Genomic DNA, 19,214 nt, shown 5'->3' on the forward strand with positions numbered 1-19,214 from the left:
TTAATGCAATTTGATATTTTTATGTTTATTGATGTTTGATTGAGTTGTTATTATTGTTATCTTGCATTTGGTAGCTTTAGATTTTATTATTATTGCAATTTTACCATGCTTTCATTTTATGCCTTCCAAGTATTTGATAAAATACTTTATTTGGTTTTATGGTAGATTTTTAGCACTCTTGGCTTGAGATTGAGGACTTGGGTTCCTTGATGTCATTGAAGTCCAGTGTGATTGGTAATTTAGGGTTGTTAGTTGGTTTTAGGATCAACTATGTTCACTTGACTTAACCCTCTGATGTTAGAGGATAACTAAGTGGAATTAACCTTTTGTAATTACCATGTTGTGTTCAATGATCTAGATAGGAAACCTTGACTCTTAATCCTTTCCAGGATGTCTTTTAGAATTTATACTTTCTTGTTCATCATTCCAAAAACCTCCAAAAATTTTCATAACCAATAATATGCACACTTTCTTGCAATTCTTTTGAGAGACAACTTGAGGTTTAAATACTCTTGGTTTTTATTGGTTTGACTTAAGTGACAAAAAAATTAAACTTTGATTAAGAATTATCTGTTGGTTTGGATCTATACTTCAACAGAATTATTTCATGAAAATTCTGAACCAATGATTTTCCTCACATCAGTATGCCAAGGCTACGTCAATCACGATATAATCAATGTTCAATGTCTTCGACCTTGTGCCCTTACCAAAGGTAGTGTAGAGGGAGATGTACCCGAGAGGTCGGATCAGCGCGTCCCCCAGTCTGAAGAGGTTATTTGGGAAGGCCTTTAGATGTTTTTTCTCTAATCCGAGCTTGTCGAAAGCGCATTTAAATAGTATATCGGTCGAGCTTCCCTGATCTATGAGGGTCCTATGAAGATTGGCGTTGGCGAGTATCATGGTTATAACCACGGGATCATCATAGTCAAGTGTTACCCCTTGTGTCTTCTTCAGTAAACGAGATGGTGGGCAAGTCGGGAAATTTAGTGTCTTTCTCGACTTGGTACACCTCTTTTAAATGCCTTTTCTGTGATAATTTTGACATTCCTCCTCCAGCGAATCCTCTATTAATCATGTGTATGTGTTGCTAAGGAGTTTGAGGTGAATGTTCCTGTCATTTCCTCTATTCATCTCTCTTTCTTTTCCACGACTCTCTTGACCTATCCACTAGGTATCTGTCTAATCGACTTTCTCTGGCCAAATTTTCTATGACATTCTTCAAGTTGTAACAGTCATTAGTAGAATGTCCATAGAGTTTGTGATGTTCCCCTTCTACCCTTTTTGTGTTTGATTGGTCAAAGAGGTGGAAGTTTCTCAAGATGACATATTTCTCTGTAAACATCTACCAAGGAGACCCAGCGGGGGGTGTAGTTATGATATCTGCAAAGCTTCTCCAGATTGTACTCTTCCTTATTTTTAGCTTCTTTTTCCTTTTCTCGGGGTGGGTAAGGCAAGCTAGGTCTCGGAAGTGGATCTCATAATTGAGAGTTCTCCTCCATATTGATGTACCTTTCTGCCTGCTCTTGTACTTCATACAAGGAAGCCGGATTCGCTTGGATATGGATTGAGAGAATGATCCTTCTTTAAGACTATTAACCAATCTTATTATCACTGCTTTAGCAGGTAAATTCTAGATCTCCAAACATGCTTTGTTGAATCTTTTCATGTAGTCTCAGAGTTTTTCTCCGACCTCTTACTTGACTCCAGCAAGCTCGAAGCATGCTTTACCTTATCTTTCTAAATGAAAAATCTGGTAAGAAACCTCCTTGTTAGATCGTCGAAACATGTTACTGACCTGGGGGGGTAAGTTGTCGAAGCGGCAAAGTGGTCGGGAAGGCTTTACAACTGGTGGAATCAGAGGCGTCAGCTAAATATATCTGACTTTTTTAAAGTTGCTAAGATGGTGTCTCGGGTTAGAGGTTCCATCATAGAGATCCATGTTAAAAGTTTTGAAATTCCTAGGAACTTTAACTCGCATGATCTCTTCTATGAATGGGTCTTCTCCCCTGAGGGGACTTTCTTCTCGATCTGTTCTGGTGCTTCGTCTTTGGAGATTGGCCTCTAGTCGTAAGAGCTTTTCTTCTAACTCCCTTCTTCGTCGCACTTCTCTTCACAGCTCTCATTCTGCTTCTCGTTGATGCTCAGCATCATGTTCAAGTTATTCTAGTCGTTCTCCTTGACCGTGAACCAACCCCAGCAGCTCCGTTGTTTATAGAGGGTCTTCTTCTGCCTGTGGATAGACCTCTAATTGGATCCACCTTGGTTGGGATTTCTCGATGTCCCTTCTCTGCGAGGAACATGCGTTTGTGGTGGTGGAGAAAGTATAATGGCATGGCCCTCTGGTTGGGGTTAAGGTTCAGATTCGGATGTTGTATGCCCGTCTTCATAATGGTGGTCTGCCATTATTAGGAGTTGAATTTCAGGTCCCCAACAATGGTGCGAATGTTTCGAGAGTTACCTGAAATGTTGATTTGGGCCTGAACGTGAGGTCCAGATCCCTTTGTGTGGCAACGTCCGACTTGTTTGGTGTCGAGATGCCGTCTATCCAAGTTCCTCGTGAGGAGGTAGGGGTGGTACCTACAAGACACTCCGATGTTTAAATTAACAAGGACTTTAGACAGGTTTTTAGTAGATTAGAACATAAATAATACCTGAGGGGTGCCAGTGTATTTATAGTAGATTTGATAACCATCTTTTGTTGGGGTAGTTCCACCTTTTATTGATGGATAACTATTCTCTTTGTCTTGAGAGTTTGTTGGAACCTCTCTTTAAGGAAAGATAGAGATAGTGGGAGTGATTCGCAGAGGCAGTTACTCGTTCAGTCAAGTAAAATTGGACTCCTCTTACGGTGTCTGACCTCTTTAAAGAGGTCGGATATAGACTGGAGACCCTCTTTATATATTGGGTCTCTTATCCTTATTGGGTCTGGCTTTATTTGCTGGGCCAGAGTATGAACAGTTCTATTCGCTATAGAAAAGAGCAAGCCTTCCTAATAATTAGATGCTTTCAACAGTTATCTATCTATCGGCAGTAAATTAAATACTTTAATTTTAGAACTTGTTTAAACAAATAAATAATAAATCATTTCCATAATTTGATTAAAAAAGTGTTTATTCTACTAATTATTTTGTACAAATTTTGCAAGCAGAATCAGTTTCAAATGACATTGCTAGTTATAGCTTCACTACTACAGTTATATGGAGCGATTTGGTTCCACTACGAATTAAGTTGTTTGCTTAGTTTGTACTAGTTGATAAAGTTAATACAAAGGATAGATTGTGTAAATTAGGTATTATAGATGAGAATGATAATGTTTGTGCGATATGTAAAAAAGATGTTGAAAGTACACATTATTTATTTTTGTCTTATGAATTTACGATGCAGGTGTGGTGTGTCTGGACTTATGATGCAGGCCGTTGTTGGAACATTCCAGGTAATTTAAAGAAACATATTGAGAGTTGGATTTCTGTGACCACGAGAAAGAAGGAATGTAAGAAGTGGGTGATGACTTTCTTCTCTGTCATATGGAGTGTTTCGTTAGAACGGAATCAAATAGCCTTTTAAAATAGAGTTTCAAGTGTTGCGAAAATGGTTGCTATATCACTTAAGCATTACAAAGAATGGAGTACTGTCAACTCTATCAGTTGTTGATGATAATATCAAAGATAGTATAGAAGTTGACAATAGATTTTATGTTCTATTTCTATTAAAAGTAGATGCTACGTTATAAAATAATTAAAATTGTTGAGTACTTCAAATTTAAATTCAATTATGGCTATTGTTCTTGTGCAGTTAAGCTCTCTGTTATATAACTTTTTCTATTGAGGTTGAAAATGTTTCTTTTTCAATAAATAAGGTATATATATTTTCACAATTAAGAACATGAAGTGTGGATACTAAAGGTATTTATGGTTACAGATAACTCGATTATTCATTTAAAATTGATCTGATTATATTGATTCTAGACCGATGGATAATAGGTATAATTGGGTGAAACATTATCAAACCCGATTTTAATTAATTTGGGTATTGGTTCTAGAATCGCGAAATCCGAATCAATTCGACTATCCGATTAGTTTAATATTAATTAAAAATAAATAAAATCTAATAATATATATACAAATTATCTCTTAAATTAAAATTTAATCAGTTCGATTATCATTTCTCCCAATTTTAAACCAACTCAACCCATATATGTCTAGTTAGTACTTGAAAAAGATATTTCTGATGATCAAGTTAATATTATTGTATATTTTAGGAGCAAAACCAAATGAAATCCAAAACATACATTTTTTCAAAAATATAAATGTTTCTTTTATAGAATAAGTAATCATTTCTAACCATCAAAGATTTTATCGCTGACAAAACTAACCATGAAAATGTTAGAAACAAGAGACCAAACTAAAGAAAGTGTTTTGTGTATATTCAGTCTGATCAAAAGTACAATATACAAGGAGTATTTATAGGTGCTAAATGAATCAAAGTAACAAAAGTATAGAATCCTACAATTAATATACATATATGCTATATAAATATAAACGATACTAATTGATCTAAATTGATTCTAATAATTCTCTAACATCCCCCCTCAAACTCAAGTGGGAGCTAAGGATACCAGCTTGAGTTTGGATAACAAAGTTCAGAAACGAGTCGGGTGATGAGCTTTCGTGAAGATATCAACAGTTTGATCCAGTGTTCCAACAGCAATGAGACGAACATCATCAATAAGGATACGTTGTCGAACAAAGTGACAATCAATTTCAATGTGTTTGGTGCATTCATGAAACACATCATTATGTGCAATTTGAATAGCACTGCGGTTATCACAAAAAACATCAGTAGGAGACAATTGAGGAGCACCCAAATCTTCGAGAAGCCAACGAACCAAGATAACCTCAGCAGTGGTGTCAGCGAGGGCACGGTATTCAGCTTCTGTGCTTGAGCGAGCAGTGAACGTTTGCTTCTTAGCACGCTAAGAAATGAGAGCGTCACCAAGAAACAAACAGTAACTAGTAGTAGAACGACGATAAGTGGGATCACCAACCCAATCAGCATCGGAGTAAGCCTGAAGAAACAAAGAGAAATGGATAGAAAAATAAAGGTCATGAAATAGAGTGCTTTTGATGTAGCGAAGAATGCGAAGAACTGCCGCATAGTGAGTAGTACGAGGAGCTGACAAGAACTGGCTAAGTACATGAACCGGATAGGCGATGTCTGGTCGGGTGAAAGTCAAGTAAACGAGACCCCCAACTAACTGTCGATAGAGAGTCGAATTATCCAAAATAGTGCCATCCACAGGGGTAAATCGAACATTAGGCTCAAGAGGAGTAGACTCAGTTCGACTATCTGTAATCCCAGCACGAGCAAGAAGATCTGAAGCATACTTAGCCTGAGATAGATAGATACCATCATCGGTGGAGATGACCTCGAGACCAAAAAAAATAGCTGAGAGAACCAAGATCTTTCATCTCAAATGTACGATAAAGTGAGGCCTTGAGATTAGAGATACTATCAACATCATCTCCAGTAATGATCATATCATCAACATACAAAAGTAGAAGAACAACTCCACGTTCGCTTTTACGAATGAAGAGAGCATTCTCATGAGGGCTAGAAGTAAAACCAAGACTGCATATGGTAGTGCTGAACTTGTCAAACCATTCACGAGGAGCTTGCTTAAGTCCATAAAGTGCCTTACGAAGGAGACAAACCTTACTAGCAGGACAAGGATATCCCAGAGGTAGTTTCATATAGACTTTCTTTTTCAAATCCCCATTAAGAAATGTATTCTTCACATCCATCTGACTAAGAGACCATTTTTTAACTGCGGCAATGGCAAGAAGAGCTCTAACAGACGTAAGACGAGCGACAGGAGCAAAAGTCTCTTCATAATCAATACCATACTCTTGCGTACAACCTTGAGCAACCAAGCGGGCCTTATAACGGTCAATAGATCCATCAGAGCGAGTCTTAATCTTGTATACCCATCTACTATCCACAACTTCTTGATCAGAAGGAGGATCAACCAAATCCCAAGTGTGTACTTTTTTAAGTGCCTGTATTTCTTCCTACATTGCTTGTTGCCAATTTGAATTTGTAGAGGCTTCTCTGAATGACTTAGGTTCATGTTGATGAGGGATAGTAGAAAAACAATGATAATCAAGAAGATGAGGAGGTAGATTCCTTACCCTAGAAGAATGAGTAGGAGGAGGAGGCATGAAGGTAGGAGCAGGATCATCGTCCAGTCTGGAATCATCGGGAGATGGAGAAGGTGAAAGAATAGGAGGCTGTGGAGAGTCACTCAAGATAGAATCTGTAGAAGCATCACTAGGAAAAAGATCAACATTGGGGTTAGTAAACAAAGGTGACTGAATAGTAGGAATTGACTCAAAGGATGAGAACCGAGAAAACATGTGATGCTCCCAGAAGACAACATGACGAGATATACGAATATATTTAGAGAGAGGATCCCAACAACGATAACCCTTATGTTCAGTGCCAAAACCAAGGAAACAACACATATGAGCCCGAGGTTCAAGTTTACTATGTTCATGAGGCTGAAGAAGAACAAAGCATACACAACCAAAAACTCGAAGAGAACTATAATCTGGGGAGGTATGATAAAGACGCTCAAAGGGAGTAACATTACCAAGAATAGAAGAAGAGAGTCTATTGATAACATGAACAGCAGTTTTCCTAAGGAGGTGTGGGCAAGACGTTGATGCCATAAGTGAAGGGTAGATGGAGAAGAAGCAGCACAGAGATTTGGTACAGGAGGAATATGAAGATTCTTAAGTTCAAACGACCTTCCGACCTTACATCCAGTCCCGATGATTTGTCCTGTCCGAGGATCCTGTACACGACAACCAGAAACGAAAAAAGTGACTTCAAAACCTAGATCAACAAGTTGGCCAACAGAAATAAGATTAAAGTTTAATTTGGGAATATAATAAGTATCAGGAAGATTAAGAGTTGATTGGAATATAGTACCCTTGTGTGTTGCGTGCAAAAGGGAGCCATTTGCAGTATTGACAGAAGGTCCATTTGTAGTGGTAGACAGGGACGAGAAAATATTATGCAACGGAGACTTGTGATTAAAGCAACCCGAGTTAAAGTACCATTTAGAATTACCTGGAGAGGTCGAAAAAGTAGCAGGGGTATTACCAGAAATGGAGAAAAGACGCTGAAGAAGAGATGCAATATTAGATAGAGAGACAGGAGACGGGTTGAGTGGATCAGGATGTGGTGGGCGAGTAGGGCAGGCAGTAATTAAATGTCTCAAGAGCTTGCAGTAACGGCAGAACAGCTGTGAACAATGGTAACTAATATGACCTTTCTAGTGGTATGTGCGACATTCAACAGAAGGACAGTCAGAGAAGAGGTGCCCATAATGGTTACAGTTTCGACAGAATTTACCCTTTCTGTCTGTGGCAGCAAAAACATCTGACTTTTTCATAATAGTAGTCACAGAGATCAAGGAAAGGAGAGAAAACTACAATTTTGGAGCAGAAAATGAGGAAACAGATGGTAAAATCGGAAAGAACCCACTAAAAAATCTTAGGGAGGGTCCCACTGTCGGACATGTCAGCGGCCACGTCAGATGTCACGTCAGCTGCTTCGTCAGCAGAGCAAAACACGTGGCAACACTTGATAGGAGGAAGGAGATGCGTCAGCACTGACGCGAGCATAGAGCTGGCAACGGGTCGGAGAATGCGGGTCGGTCCGGGTCGGGTCGACCGCGTGCTGGGCAGTTCTGCGTGGGTGCTGGCAATGACACGTAGCGCTGTCTGGGACCGTTGATCCTGGGCGTAGATCCAACGGTTCTGGATGGCGTCTGGGGAGTGAGAACCTGAAGCGGTGACCGGACTTCTGGCGGCGCATGAGGGCGCGTCCGGCGGCGTTCGAAAGCTTGCAATGAGGAGAAGACGAAGGTGGCGACGGTGACAAACCAAGGCGTCGGAAAGAAGTCGAAAACGAAGGACAAATTACTGCCGGTGAAACAAGATAAAAGAGGTAGAAACCAATTGTTTCTGAAAAAATATAACCTAAACTTTTGATACCATGTTAGAAATAAGAGACCAAATTAAAGAAAGTGTTTTGTGTATATTCAATCTGATCAAAAGTACAATATACAAGAGGTATTTATAGGTGCTAAATGAATCAAAGTAATAAAGGCATAGAATCCTACAATTAATATACAGATATGCTATATAAATATAAACGATACTAATTTATCTAAATTAATTCTAATGATTCTCTAACAGAAAAAACTAAACTAACTTTATATCTATAAAAGATAAATTTCATTAAACAAAAATATCCAATAGTCAAATTTAAAATTAATTTCATTAATTTTTTTGAAAAAATTTTAAATGATCTTTTTTATCATCTTCAACTTTTTTTTAGTGCTTAATCCATTTCAATCCAACCCTTCAATCTCTTCCACTTCCATGCCTATCATTCCAAAGTAGACCACATATTTTTTTGAACAAAAACCAAATATTCTAAAAGTAGATATCATGTAGTAAGTAAAAAAAACAAAACCTTTATTCATTGACGTTTCATTATTCTTTTCAATTTTAAACCATGTTTGGTTTCAGCCGTTCATATAGTTATTAGAAACCCCAAAAATTTTATGATAGACCATAATAATAATAATAATAAGTGGGGGCGGAAAACGGATTGAACACGTTGGGCCGACTTGCTAAATCCGCTAAAAAAGTCCGGTTGAATTAGGATTTGGAGCCCGCCAAATTATAAAAACCCTCCAAACCCGCACCGCCAAATTGGTGGATTTTGGCAGGGCAGGGCAGGTCGGTCCGCCGGGTCGAAGATTTTTATTTTCTTTTTTTATTAAATAAAAGATTGATTACTATTATAAAATTAATAATTATAGAATTTTCAAACACTTTTTTTGTTTTGTTTTTGTTTTTATTCTTCTTTTAGTTATTAACTTTATTTATTTTATCTTACAATTTTGTATATTTGTTCGAATTATATTACTTATTTTTTAAAATAAAGATAATTCTATTTACAAGTATTATTTTAAACAATTTTATTGAAGTTAAAAAAAGATAGTAAAAAAATTATATTATAAATTTGACTATTTTTTATTTAATTTTTTAATTATTATTTTTTAGTTAATTTTAATGAATTTTATTTTTCAAAAAGAAAAAAAGAGTTAAGCGGACTAACCCGTCGACCCGCCAATCCGCCATAAAGTAGGGCGGGCTAATATTTTGAACTCATTTTAGTTGGTGGGGCGGGCGGGCCCCGTTTATGGGACTGGCCTAGGTGGGGCAAGACAGGTTAGGGCGGACCGGCCCCCTTTGCCACCCCTAATAACAGGATCTCAACAAATAAAACTAACATCACATGGAAGAAGCCCTTTTTTCATTAAAGATTAGTGGCAAATTCCTCGCATCACCCGACAGAAATGGAGCGAGGGAAGGAGAGAGAGAGAGACCTCGTTGGACGACCATACGTGGCGGCCATGGTTTTCTATGTCGTCACCCTCTCCTCTTCCCCTTCTCCTTATTTTTCCCTTTGCTTTCATTCCCTTCATCTCTTTCTCTTTTTCTTTCTTCTTTACTAAGACGGTAGTGACTCATTTCGTCAGTCTTTTTCTTTTTTCCTCTTCTTTTCATCTTTTTTGTTTTTTTTTCTTTGTATGTGTATTTTTTTCGGTCGATTTAAGATTAAAGCAAATAGCTATGACTTATTATTCAATGTTTTTAAACAAATCTATTTTCTTTTATCATGATATTTTGATTTCTTTAAGTCATATTTTATAATTTTATATTATTACTGATTTTTATTCTGCTTGTTAATAATGCTACTTATTTTCTAAAAAACAAAAATCTCCTTTTTTTTTCTAGAATGAAAGAACTTGATCATTTTTATTTTTTGATATTCTCTCTTTCTTTTGTCAAAATCAAGAAGTTAAAGGTGATAATCGTACATGATAATTTTGGTATTTAATATATATTTTTAATAAAATTAATATAAATTTATTTATTGAATATTTTTGTCAGATATAATTTATTTTTTATAAATATAAAAATAATTTAATTTTTTTATAATTAATTTTATTAGTGATCAAATTTTTAATGATTAAAAATAGTTATTTATTTATTTTTTTATAAGTAATGAATTATTGATATTCCAAATAGTATGTTACTGAATTAGGAATAAATAGCAGTAACGAGATCAATAATTCAGCAGTTACTGGCTTATAATATTTAAGAAGAACGTTTTTGCCCAAAATTTTAGTTACAACCAAATTATAACTACTAGATTTGTTACTGCGTTGCATGTGAATGTGACAATGTGTCAGTGTTTTTTTATATTTTGGACATGACAATGTGTCAAAAATGTTTGAGGAGGAACAACACCCAAACTTTAGATATATATCATTATCATTATTATTTTGTCGATTTTTAACAAATCGATAGTGGTTCGATATTTAATGGTATGAGAGTGAAACCTATTTCTCTTTATGAGTATCAGTTTTATTTTGCATCAAAATTCATGCATTTGATAGTAACGAAGTAGAAGGAAGCAAATTTTACAGAAATTCAAAGTGAACAATAAAATTTATACGCTTTGAATAAAAGAAAAATCAAATTAAATAAAGAAAAAGTGTTTTGAAAAATAAAGGATAAATTGAAAGGTAAAGACGAGAAAGGATAAAAGTTGCTAAATTTAAAAGAATTGAAATGACATTGTAAAGAAGATAAATTGCATGAAAATAAAAGTTGTAGGAAATTTAAAGAGTAAACTACCATTTCTACCCATAAAAGTTGAAAACGCTGACATCTACCTATAGAAAATAAAAATACCATTTTTATCCATAAAAAATAGTTTTTACAAGCAATATTATCCAAACCCTAAAAAATTAAATTAAATTCCTAAACTACCCTTCTCTCCACCACTACCACTATCATCTCCTCCCCTCCCCCCTCTCTTCTCTCTCTCTCTCTCAATGTTCCGCTAGGGCAAGTCTTGCAAGCTTCGATGGTGCAACTAGCTCTCCCTACCCGTGGAGCATCGGGCCTTTACCCCTGAAGAGGACGACACCATAATCAGAGCTCACGCTCGGTTCGGCAACAAGTGGGCCACCATAGCTCGACTCCTTTCCAGCAGAACCGACAATGCCATTAAGAACTCCACCCTCAAACAAAAGTGCGCCTCCATGGACCCCATCGACGATCCTCACTTCGTGTAGCCACTCAAACGCTCCATCAGCACCAGCGCCGCCGTACCCGTGTCAACGGTGGTGGTGAGGTACTCATTGCTGACAGTGATGGCGACGACGGAGGTGGCAGGCCATGGCCCAACTCATCCATGCCCTTCACCACTTTGAGTTCCCTATTTTTTATTTTCTTCTCGCTCCTTTCCATAACTCAATCATCAACCTCCTTAAACAAAGACCCGAACTTTAGCTTTAACTCCTGCTGCATAACAAAAGTATCAACTATAGTGTTGTTGTTATTGCTTATATTAGTAGTAGTAGTAGTAGCGGCAGTTTCAACTGGAAACTCTAATCTCCTGAGATCGTTGATTCCAATATTGGAGTTGGGAATTGGGGTTAGGGTTTGGGGTACACCAGGAGGAGGGGCAAATAGATTATGAGTCAACCCGAAGAGATTTTGCAGGTAAGAGAGAGTATGGGGCAAGAAATCTGAAGATGGTTCTGTTGTTGTTGATGATGGTGAAGCCTTTTTCTGGGTTGAGAATTTGAAGAAGCAGAAGAGAGAGAGAAGCAAAACACAGAAGGAAAGCGAGAGAAAGAGAAAGAGGAAGGAGTTGGCAGAGTTGACGGATTATCGCGATGGTGACGAGCTCAGAAAATGGAAGGAGAGAGAGAGAGGATGGGTTAGTGGTGGTGGTGGCAGTGGTGGGGAAGATGAGAACATTAAGAGAGAGAGGAGAGGGGGGAAGGGGAGGAGATGATAGTGGTAATGGTGGAGAGAAGGGTAGTTTAGGAATTTTATTTAATTTTTTAGGGTTTGGATAATTTTGCTTGTAAAAACTATTTTTATGGGTACAAATGGTAATTTCTATTTTCTATGGGTAGATATGTCAGCATTTTCAACTTTTATGGGTAGAAATGGTAGTTTACTCAAATTTAAATGAAAAGTAAAGACATGGAAGGAATGTAACTCTTCAAAGAAAAAGACTCTTGACTGACTTAAAAAGTCGCTGGGATGTGAGTGAGTGTGAGTGTTTTCTCTGAAAAGATTCCAACATTTGTTCCTTCGATCTTTCACATATTTATAGATGTCTTCGACCAATCATATTCATATATAACTTTCACGTGCGTCAATCCTTGAATAACTGGTCCCTCTCTCCTTGAGTGTTGTAACTGCCACTAACCATCTTCACTTATTAACTTTTTCACTTCTTCGATTGCCTCGTTCTTTCTTGATGAGTCTTAGTCGATTAAAATCCTCTTCTTCATCGATTGACCATCCTCGATGAATCCTATGTGGTTAATCTTCACTTCTTTTTTCAACTGACAAATTGTTTTGAGATTGAAACTTTTGCCTTCGATTCGGTTTTCTGTCTACCATCTTCGACACCAGTAACCTCTTCTTCGATACAGCTGACCTCCGTCGAGTTTGCCTCTTCGATTTTCACATTTGCGTCAATCAATTAATAGAGAGTGCTTAAAGGAGTACTTAATTGGCTCCAATCTAAAGTTAATTCTAACGTGTATTTGGAGGTTGATCGAAATATTTTTTGGCACTTGGGAATGATCGAAGCCTATTTTTGTCGAACATTGGCTTGTCAAAGAGTTCAATAATATCTTTATCGAAAATATTGTTTTCGATATAACAAATGCCGCCTAAGTATTTACTTTTTCGACTAGAAGCAAGAAAGTATAAATACTTACTATTATTCAATATTTTCGACAATGGTACCAGTCATTTCTTCATCTTCTTCCTCAAAATTTTCCTCGACATAGTTAATCCATTTTTAGGAATGGAGTTTCAACTACTTTACCTCGATCGGTTGAAGTAGAAGGAACACGACTCAACTGTCGACCACTTTGGTTACCACCAATTTGATCTTGAAAAATGGTATCTCTTCCACGGTCTCGATAAAAAATAACTACATCGAGTATGTTGCGGTCGGTATTCTCTCGTTTTCTCATTCACCAAACTCTTGCCAATTCTTGATCCATCCAACCCCAATAGCATGGGATCGACGATACGAAGGTGAATAATTATCCTGTGGACTCTGAAAAAATTGAGCCTAAGTGTCTAGTTTACTCTTCTTTGTCGAAATTGGTCTTCGATGGCTTGACCAATTCGAAACTGACTCCAAATAATTGTTTGATCAACTTTATATATTGTATAAATTTTCACAAATATTTTTTACGTAGTACATGACAAAATATTAGTAAAGCATTGTGTCATTCTTAAAAAGTCAAGAATAATAAAACGGATAAAGATATTCCATATGTCAATGATGCTTTCTTTTTTCAATCTATCGAAGAAAAATTATCTTCGATATAAGAAATGCCCCCAAATATTTGTTTTTGACATCTTGAGGCAAAGTGGCTGTTTGTCGAACTATTGGATCTTCAACATTTTGTTGAATATTTTCAGCCGTATTCATTTTTGATACCTTATTGAATTTTTTATGACAACATATTATCCAAATCATGGTAATTTTTCTTTTTCTTCTCGAATCATTGTGGTCAGAGAGTTGTCATATTTGATGATTCAAAAATATCATAATCAAATTTTTTTTCAAATTTCCAACTTTACAATTTTCAAAGTGAACTGAGAAGCTTTTTCTTATTTGAAATTTGATCAACTTTATAGAGTTTTAAAGTTGAATAAAATTTTTTTTCTCTTTTCCACAGTTATATCTAACAACTGCCAATAACCGCTTCTCAAGAACTTCTTTTTACAGACATATTTATACATACCTTTATAGAGTACACAACTCCTTTCAAAGTGCTCCAATATGCACCTATAACTTGACAAAGTTTAAATTTGTCGAACATTGGCTTGTCAAAGAATTCAATAATAATTTGTCAAAAATATTATTTTTGAAGATTTTTTTTTGCTAGATGGACAAAAGAAAAAGTACTTATCATCATTGAATATTGTTTTCGACAAACTCATATTCAACCATTTCTCTTTCTTTCTTCTTTTCTTCTTTTATTTTTTCAACTTGTCGAACTCTCTCAGCCAAATAGGCTAAATCAGGAATATGCATATGGAGTAATTTTCGACGCATATACAAGCCAAGACCTTTGATGGCTATTTTAACGATCTCGCTTTCAGGAATCGACACCTAACATCGATTGTGAGTATTTTTTAATCGAATTATATAGTCATCTATCGATTCTCCATCATCTCGTTCTATTGTAAGCAAATTTGTCAATGAGACATTCAATTCTGCTCTATAAAATTGAGTATGAAAAGCATTTTTCAATTGTGCCCACGCTAAAATCGAACTGGGTCTCAAATTTGAAAACCAAGTAAAAGCATTTTTTGTTAATGAAGCAGGAAAACACTTCATTCTCAGATTTTCATTATCTACCAAATTTTCTAATTCGACCATATAGTGAGCTATATGCTCGACAGTTGACTTTCCAACCTCTCATGCAAATTTTGTAATTATTTTAGGATTTTTTACACCCATTGGCACTTCTGTCATTTGCACTGCAGAAGAAAAAGCAGAAACAAAATATGGTCGATGCATGAGACACACGTTGATACCCATTCCATTGAGGACATCCTCGACAATCCTTGTCACCTGGTAATGATATCCACGCTGTGTGTGAAGTCTATTTAAAACATCATCAGCATTTTGATCTGGTCAAACGAAATAAGGGATATTTTCTTCCCTTTCAGAATTGTTAAATACATTCTCCTCATTATATCCTACGTTCTCCTGGTCTATTACCAATTCTTGGGGAATAAGCCGCCCCTCATCATAATCGACAATTCGAGCAATTCTCTCGACTTATTTAACCAGTCGATCATATTTTAACTCATTGTCAGCCAGGATAGGATTCAGAATAGTAGTCATCTGGTGAGTCAACAGGTTGACTAAATTATGATGACTTTCATCAATATATTGTCAAAACTCAACCATCGATCTTGAATTATTCGACGAGGTGCCCACTTGGTAATCTCAGTTAACATCGGGATATGAGAAAAAGGTTGGTTAGAAACCGTACTTGGCACATTTTCAAATCTGACTGGAAATGTGTAACTGCCCATAGGAGGCGTATCACCAGAAGGAAGACTAAATGGAAGCCAACCTGCGGTTACTTGCGGTTGATTCTACACTGAGGTGATCCTAGGGCGTGAATTTCACCCACTACCACCAACACTTGCATCAATAATTATTTCTGCATTGTCATTTGAAACTTCATCAGACATTGTAACAATTCTACCACTTCTTAATCGCATGCACCAAATATCAACACTGCATGCACAATGCAACAGTTGAAAGCAACAAATTTTGACACAATTAAATTTTAAAACTGTCCCACCGGGCGTGCCAATTTGTTTTGTCGATTTTTAGCAAATCGATAGTGGTTCGATATCTAATGGTCTGGGAGCGAAACCTACTCTTTTTTGTGAGTAACATTTTTATTTTGCATCAAAATTCATGCATTTGATAGTGATGAAGTAGGAGGAACCAAGCTTTGTAGAAATTCAAAGTAACAATAAAATTTAAACGTCTTGAATAAAAGAAAAATCAAATTAAATAAAGAAAAAGTGTTTGAAAAAATAAAGGACAAATTGAAAGGTAAAGACTGGAAAGGATAAAAGTTGCTGAATTTAAAGAAATCAAAATGACATTGCAAAGAAGATAAATTGCATGAAAAGGAAAGTTGCAGGGAATTTAAATGAAAAGTAAAGACATGGAAGGAATGTAACTCTTCAAAGAAAAAGACTTTTGACTGACTCAGAAAGTCGCTGGGATGTGAGTGAGTGTGAGTGTTTTCTCTGAAAAGATTCCAACTTTTGTTCTTTCGATCTTTCACGTATTTATAGAGGTTTTCGACCAATCATATTCATATATAACTTCCACGTGCGTCAATCCTTGAATAACTGTTCCCTCTCTCCTCGAGTGCCGTCTGCAACTACCACTAAACATCTTCACTTATTAACTTTTTCACTTCTTCGATTCCTTTGCTCTTTCTTGACGAGTCTTAGTCGATTAAAATCCTCTCCTTCATCAATTGACCATCCTCAATAAATCCTATGTGGTTAATCTTTACTTCTTTTTTCAACCGACAAATTGCTTTAGATATTGAAGCTTTTGCCTTCGATTCAGTTTTCTGTGTACCATCTTCGATACCAGTAACCTCTTCTTTGATAGACCTGACCTCCGTCGAGTCTGCCTCTTCGATTTTCACATTTGCGTCAATCAATTAATAGAAAGTATTTAAGGAGTACCTAATTGACTCCAATTCAAAGTTAATTCTAAGATGTATTTGAAAATTAATTGAAATATTTTTTAACACTTAGAAATGATCGAAACTATTCTTATTGAACATTGGCTTGTCAAAGAGTTTAATAATATTTTTATCGAAAATATTATTTTTGATATAACAATTATACTAGGATATATCTAATTATCTATATTCCTGTGAAGATGAATGTCGAAATTTGAGCTTTAAAAGGGTAAGGGTCCTCCAACGCAGGTAATGTCATGGATTTATAAGTCATAAAAAAAATAAGAAAAAAGAAAAGAGAAGAGACAAATTTTTGTGAATAGATTCTATGCTCAGGATTCGGTGGTCTCAGAATTTTTGGACCACTTAATGGTTCCATTAAAAAATATGTTTTTAGAATTTTTTTAACAATTGTTATATAGTCCTTGAACTAATTTTAATTACAAATTAACCCTATATATTTTATTTAATTATAAAAACTGTTTTTTATTTTATAAATTATTATTTTATTAATTATCTATTATATTTATTAACAATCAAATACAAAAACAACAACCAATTATATCCTCCATTGATCCTAATAAAGCTTTTGGCCATTCCAATCGATTAAAATATTAAATTTGATCTCGTGACGTTCGTCCATGGCTTCCAAATCGTGTTTCCTTGAAATTCAATCGATTGGTTTATCAAAACAATCGATTGAATTGTAACTCAATCGATTGAATTACAGTGTATCACAAAATAATCGATTGAAAGTTGTAAGGTAGAATGGTTTTCGCTTAAACCAATCGATTGTTTATACTTTCCAATCGAATGAATGCCCAAAAACAATCGATTGTTTTTGTTACTCAATCGATTGAATTCACGAAAACAACATGGATTTGCCATATACAATCGATTGGAAAGTGATGACATTGAAGTTTTAGCCAAATTCAATCGATTGATAATGTAATCCAATCGATTGGAATGTGATGAAGTTGAATTTTTTGCCAACTTCAATCGATTGGTAATGCTACCCAATCGATTGAAATGTATCCTGTGCCTATTTCAATCTTGTTATCTTTTTAGAAATTATCTTATTATTCATCTATCTTATCTTTAAAATTCTATCTTCAATTTTTGCTGTTTTATTTTGATGTAGATAAACTAATCTTATCTTTTTCTTAATATTAACATTATAAATTGGTGAATAATCCATCACTAATTATTCAATCCCACCATTGAAATTGTGTATCATTTTCTTTGATTATAAAAAATTAAATTGTTTTTCTTTGGAACATCCATCTATTCAATATCCAATTTTTTTAATTTTTTATCCGTCTATTTAATATCCACTATTTTTTCATTGTTAATCACCGTTGCAGTAATCAGCAAAGGTCCAATCAAGTTTTTCATTATAGTGTTCAAAAAATAAACCATCGTTTTGGTTACAAAATCGAGGTCAGTGAATAGAATCTCTAATTTTGCAATTATTCGTTTCGATACTTTATTTGTGAAATTGATTGTGTAAGAAAAAAATATTTTTTATCTTTTATTAATTCACAAAAATTGAGAAATACTAAAAAGTAAATAGATGTTATTATTTTTTATTATTAATTAATTAGCTAGTAATCAGGGACGGACCTAAAAGGGGCGAGTAGTGGCCTGGACACCCCAAAATTTTAAGAAACTATACTTATCTATAATAATTTATATTAGGAATACAGAGGGTTTGGTGTCAATTATTTTTTTCTTATTTTACCCCTATGTTTATAATCTAAAACAACATACTCAATCACGTACTCACGTTCTGTAAATTTTGCATTAACCCATGACAGAATGATGTAACTGCTCATTAAGATATTTTTATTAAGATATGTTTTGAAGGAATAAAAGTAGAATAGTTCAATAAGGATTAATTTTTAAAAAAAATAAATTTACACTAATAATTTTTCTTTTCAAATTATTAACGTACTTTTCTAATATACTCTAAGTACCTACACAATATATAATATCAATTAGCGTTCAAATTTAAGTTCCAATATTGTTATTAACGAGAGAGGTTTATTAATTTTTAAAAAAATTTACACACAATAAGTTTTGTATCAATATATCATGATTTATTTTAAAAATAATATTTATTCATCTAAGTTATAGAGTGTCTTGAAAAATCATATTTAAATAATTTTTTTATTTTTTAACTATTTTATATTTTTAAATTGAAAACTTTGTATTTTTTTATTCAAGCTTTATTTTTAATTTTATTTTAATTGTCTTATTTAAAACTATTAATATGAATTTTATTTTGTAGGATAAATAAAAAGATGAGATTTTTTTAATAAATTAAATTATTGAAAAACTTACTTATTATAAAAGAAGTTAAGTATGTTTCTTGATTATAAGAATACATATAATTCATTTTTGAATGTAATCAAAATAAATATAAATTTATTCAATTTTTTAAAATTTATATTAATATTAAAGAAAAGATAAGATTAGTTTATCTACATCAAAATAAAACAGCAAAAATTGAAGATAGAATTTTAAAGATAAGATAGATGAATAATAAGATAATTTCTAAAAAAGATAACAAGATTGAAATAGGTGCAGGACACATTTCAATCGATTGGGTAGCATTACCAATCGATTGAAGTTGGCAAAAAATTCGACTTCATCACCTTCCAATCGATTGGATTACATTACCAATCGATTGAATTTGGCTAAAACTTCAATGTCACCACTTTCCAATCGATTGTATTTGGCAAATCCATGTTGTTTTCGTGAATTCAATCGATTGAGT

This window comes from Arachis hypogaea, chromosome 1 (genome assembly GCF_003086295.3).
Source record: "Arachis hypogaea cultivar Tifrunner chromosome 1, arahy.Tifrunner.gnm2.J5K5, whole genome shotgun sequence".
Classification (NCBI taxonomy): domain Eukaryota; kingdom Viridiplantae; phylum Streptophyta; class Magnoliopsida; order Fabales; family Fabaceae; genus Arachis; species Arachis hypogaea.